The following is a 6,145-nucleotide window of genomic DNA, read 5'->3' as shown; positions in this document are numbered from 1 at the left end:
TTAATTACCATTAACTCCAATGACTCTCATGAATACTTCACCACAATAAATCACACTTAAACACTACAATCATTAAGTTAACAAATTAATCACCCACATTAACATACTCTTGGCGTTCATCCCAAGAATCACACATGAATACACACATCAATTTTGCACTTAAGTCACACTATTCATGATACCATTCAAAACATAATCAATTCATTAATAACCCATAACATCACTCTCTCTCATACCCTAACGGCCCGTTTGGTATATGGTATTAGAGGGCGGTAATGGTAATAAAATTAAGTAATGAAAATTTTGGTTGTTTGGATGCCTTCAATGGTAATGGATGGTAATAAAATAAGGTAATGAAATTACCAAAAAGGGTCATTTTTATTACCATCAAACAACATGGTATTAGGCGGTAATGGTAATGAAGTATTACTGTGGTAATAAAATAAGGTAATTTTGTTTCGAGCTGAAGAAAAAAAATAATGAAGAAAAAAAGGTAATGTATGTAATTATCCAAAAAAAATATTATTATTAAAAAAAGAATCATTAGATAGAATAATTTAGATACAATAATGCTTTTAGATACAAATATACAATAATGAAACTAAGAGTCATTACCATTTTTTATTACTAACAACCAAATGCATGCAATCAATGAAATATTATCTTCCATTACCATTATTTAGTCATGCATAATGGCCACGGTCCGGGTTGGTCCGGTTCCGTTCCGGTTCCATCCGGTTCCGGTTCCACCCGGTTCCGGTTCCATTTGGAACCTGTCGCGAACGGTTCCGGTTCCGGTTCCGGTTCCGGTTCCGGGCGGTTCCAAACGGTTCCTTAGCGGTTCATGAGGCGGTTCCGGCGGTTCCAACTCACGGGACGGGCGGGTCGGACCATCGGTTCCATTTTAATTTTTTCTTTAAATTTTTGTATAATAAAAAAATACTATAATATCGCGGTTCGCGGACGTACCTTTGATGATTACTTGATTATTAGCGAAATTCATTGCATGTCAAGTTGTCATCGTTATTGAAATATTTACTAAAATGAATGGAAAAAAATTAATTAATAAGAAACGAATCAATGATAATGTCGATAAAGATGATTAATAAAAAAAGAGGGAGAAAATGGACTTGAACCTAGTACCCAAATGAATACTAAGCTGCCTACGTATCCCGAAGGAATCAAAGCCCACGTAGTTCTTTGTCATACCTTTTATTTATAGTTGTTGAGTGTTGATTCATCGTTGTCGCTTGTCGGATTGATCCTATTCGTCTTCGTCATCATCATGTGGTTGATATTGATTAGATGCTTCCGCTGACTCTCCTCCTGACGATGATGAAGTTGTATCCATCATCATCCATGGATCATCATCGTCGTCTTGATCATCATCGTTCCTTAGTCCTTGTGTTCGTATCTCCGCTTGGTCCCAATCTTTCTTGCAAACACATATTTGAATACTATGTGGAGCAAGACGAGATCGCTTTTCATCCAGAACTCTTCTACCTGCACTAAAAGCAGACTCCGACGCAATAGTTGACGCGGGAATTGCAAGGATATCCTTTGCAATTCTCGATAAAATGGGAAATTTAACAGATTTTTCTTTCCACCACTCCAAAATATTATAGACACTTGGGTCTATTTCAAAGTGGTGTTTTAGATAACTATCTAGTTCTAAAAATGTGGTCGAGGAAGAAGAAGATCCTACAAAACTATCATCTTGCGTCATTATGTTAGCAATTACTGAATTATAGAAAGAGGGACGAGCCGAAACGCTAGCACGCCTAGACATATCGCGTTTCGGGTTATATACACTAGCGTAAAATTCATACAGTTCAGCTAAATATTTTTTACATGTTCCGACATAATAAGCTACATCGGAAGACGGGCGATCTAACGCTTGATAATAAAATCCTATTACTTTGGTTAGGACCTCGGTTTTAAAACGTGGGTCCAAAATGGTTGCGATTCCATAAATGTAAGGAAAATCGGTAAAATATGATTTCCATTTTTCCATCATTTCAGCAAGAATCGGCCTTAATTGTGGGTTAGTATCTTCTTGTGTATGTTTAAGCAGGTGATAAAAAATAGTAATACATTCACTTATTACTAAGTGAACGTTCGGTTCATAAACATAAGAAAAAATCTTAGTCGCGTGGTCATACGCTTCTAATATGTTATGTACACCTATTGCTAATTCCCAAGTTTCATCAGCTATGAAACTATCTGTACACTCACTATATAGTTGTGTTATTACTGGGCGATAAGCAATCGCCTTTCTTAATAAATCGTTCGTTGACCCCCAACGTGTAGGAGTATCTAATGACCAATACACTTTTTTAAGTTGGTATTGGTCACATAATTGTTTATATCTTCTTTTAATCTTTCCGATCCTAAGCCATTTTACTATATCCCTAATTGGTTCTAATAATTCATATAATTGTTTTATACCTACTTGACAAGATAAGTTAACTATGTGCGCACAACAACGTATATGTAATAAGCTACCCCCAAGGATTAAACTAAAGGCGGGTTCGTTAAATAAAAGTTCTATACATTTTATGTTTGCGGTTGCATTATCTGTTGAACAACAAAATATTTTATCTAATAAGTTCCATTCCCTACATATCTCTATTAATCTATATTTTATGTTTTCGCCGGTGTGTCTTTCTGGCATAGTCTCAAAAGCAATTATTCTTTTTTGAATAATCCAATTTCGATCTATCCAGTGTGCTGTTACACACATATAAGATTCTAAATGTGGGGGAGCAGACCATATGTCAGTTGTTATGCTAACCCTACCATTAAACGATTTAAACATTTCAACTAGGTCATAGCGCATTGATTCGTATAATTTAATTGTTCGTCTTTTAAGAGTGCTCCTAGGGATTGCTCTAAATTGTGGTTGCAATTGTTGTCTAGTGAGACGCTCATATGCCCTACTTTCACCGTGGTTAAAAGGCAATTCATCGCAAATTACATACCTAGAAAATTCATCTATCATGTCATTACGATTATATCTAAAAGGCATACCTGTGTTGGGAATCTCCCATTGTGTCTGTCGGCTTCCACTTGTGGTCCCGCTGCCGCTTGATGCATGAGTTTCTTTTGTGATTCCATGCTTCTTTGCCAAATGTTTGTTAAAAGATCCCGTTCCACCACCTAACACGTATTCACAAAACACAATAAATAAATGTTTATAAAATATGAATATATAATGTATGAATGTATTATGTATGTATAAAAAACTTAAAAAGTATTTACCTCTGGCGAAATTGTATGAAACTAAGGGCTTTACTCCTTGACTTTCACAAATTTGACAAGTGCATAGGAACATATCTGGATTCTCGGTTGGTTCTTTTGTGAAATACGACCACACATGTGAAACAGCTCTACCACTAGGAGGTGGCATTGCCGGAAAAGGTTGTCTTACTGGTTCATCTTCATCTAAATAAATAATTTAAAATTATAAAACTATAATTAAATAAATAAATAATTTAAAGTTTAATTAATTTGAAGAATAAAATTATAAAACTAACCGATAGTTTGGAAATTGACTCGTTTACCACGAGCTTGTCTTTGTTGTTGTTGTTCTCCTTGTTCTTCATCTGATCTTGTTGATGACTGTCGAGATATATGTACCCCAATTGGGGTCGTTGGTTCTTCTTCTTGTTCTTCTTCTTCTTCAATTTGTATATCATTTTCCACTTCTTCTACATATTGATGTAACTCCGGGTCGTACCCTTCCGGATAATTAGGTTCATAATTATAATTACTAATGGAGGGTGTTGTTGATACCGACGGAGTAGAAGTGGCCTTTCTTTTGGAGGAACTGGAACCTCCTAATGATTTTGCCACTTTAGTAACTTTTTTTGTGGCTTTTTTCAAAAATGAAGACATAATTGATAGTATAGAAGTAAAAATAGAAATATAGAATTAAGAAATAAATAAATGATTAATTATGTAACTAACTAAATTAAGAAATAATTAGAAGACTAATTATGTAATTAAGAGAATAATTGCGTAATTAAAGAATTAAGTAGAGAGAGTAAGTAGAGAGAGTAGGAGAAGAGATGAGTTGTGAATGAAAATGATTGAAAGTGATGAGTATTTATAGGATGGATTCCAACGGCTCTCTAACGGCTCTCTAACGGCTAGTTTAGCGAACCGGTTCCATGGAACCGGTGGGCCGGTTCAACCGGACCGGTCCCGGTTCCGGTTCCGGTTCCATGGAACCGTTGAGCCGGTTCAACCGGACCGGTCCCGGTTCCGGTTCCAGAACCGGTTCCATGGAACCGTTGGACCGGTTCTCCCGGACCGGTTCCGGTTCCAACCCGCGGGTTTTTTGGCCCGGTTCACGACGGTTTTTTCCGGCGGTTTCACGGTTTCGCGGTTCGGGGCGGTTCGGAACCTGTCGCAAACGGTTCCGGTTCCGGTTCCAAGCGGTTCGGGACCGGTTCGGTTCCGGGTAACCCGCCCCGTGGCCATGCCTATGCATACCAAACAAAAGAATCTTCATTACTAATTCTCATATCCATTCCTTCATTACTATTGCCATTACAACATTTTATTCCCATTACTTCATTACCATCAACCAAACGGGCCGTAAGAGTCTCATCTTAACCTATCTTAAAATCCATAAAAAGTCAAATGGGACAATTAGACTGCATAGAAGTGAGTATTACTTTATCAAAATGTTAATTTTGCAAACTCGTCAACTCCCTTTTCTTAGTGTTTCCTAATCATGATATTCCCATTAAAATAATTCCTACAAAGGTTTATCTATCAAAGCTTATGAAAAATCTCCTCTTGAAGTAGCCCTAAACGCCCAAAAAACGCACCAATTTCTAGTCTTTTGAAGATGTGTTCTTAAAGTATAAATGGTTGGAAAGAAGATTGAACGAAAAGCAAAAGATTGAAAGAGAAGCAAAACTTGAGAAGATGAAATATAAACTCATGAACAGGCAATGAGAAATAGAGAAGCTGAAGTTATGAGGATGAAATGCGTATATGACAAGCTACACCGCTTCAACTATTTTTTTTTGCTTTCATTATTCTTTCTTTTTATCCTTTTCTACATTAAATTACTCCTTTCCTATATACCATTAATTATATAGATTTTTAATCTTTCTTTATTGTTATTAATATTGCTTAAAATTATTATTATTATTATTATTATTATTATTATTATTATTATTATTATTATTATAAAATAAAATATAAACATAATTCCTTCTAACAGATTGAAGTTTTGTTTAAAGAATATAAATTTATAAGAACTATATAAAATAACGTGCAAACATAATTCTTCTAACAAATTGAATTTTGTTAAAGAATTATAAATCATAAGAAACTACATAAAATAAAACTTGAACATAATCCTCCTAACAAATTAAATTTTGTTAAAGAACCATAAATCATAAGAAACTACATATAATAAAACATGAACATATTTCTTCTAACAAATTAAATTTTGTTAAAGAATTATAAATCATAAGAAACAATACAAAATAAACATGAACATAATTCTTCTAACAATTTAAATTTTGCTAAAGAATTAAACGTTTCGCGACAGGTTCCGAACCGGCCCGAACCGCGGAACCGTGAAACCGCCAGAAAAATTGCAGGAATCGTTAAACTGCCGAAACCGGACCAAAAAATCGTGGGCCGGATCACCCGGCCTAACGGTTCCAAGGAACCACCCTGGAACTAGGAACCGAAACCGTACGGTTCACCTGGCCTAGCGGTTCTTTGGAACCAGTCGGAAACTAGCCATTTACTAGCTATAGTGCATTCTTCTATAAATACTTCACACTTTCAATCATTTTCATTCACAATTCAGCTGTTTTCCTACTCTCTCTATTTAATTACTTAATTACGCAATTATTCTTTTTATTACATAATTAGGCTTTTAATTATTTCTTAATTACATAATTAGTTTTATAATTATTTATTTATTTCTTAATTACATAATTATTTCAATATTATTGTTGCAAATCAAAGTCCACCAATATTTCAAAATTGGAAGAAAATTTTATTCATGAATTGTTTTATCCAAATACATCAACAACATCATACAAGGGTAGCTTTTGTGTGGATTATATCTAGCCATCATTCAATCTTATATACAATGCTAGTTCATCCTCAA

This window comes from Amaranthus tricolor, chromosome 10, assembly GCF_026212465.1.
Source record: "Amaranthus tricolor cultivar Red isolate AtriRed21 chromosome 10, ASM2621246v1, whole genome shotgun sequence".
Classification (NCBI taxonomy): Eukaryota; Viridiplantae; Streptophyta; class Magnoliopsida; order Caryophyllales; family Amaranthaceae; genus Amaranthus; species Amaranthus tricolor.
This window is presented reverse-complemented; position numbering follows the sequence as displayed.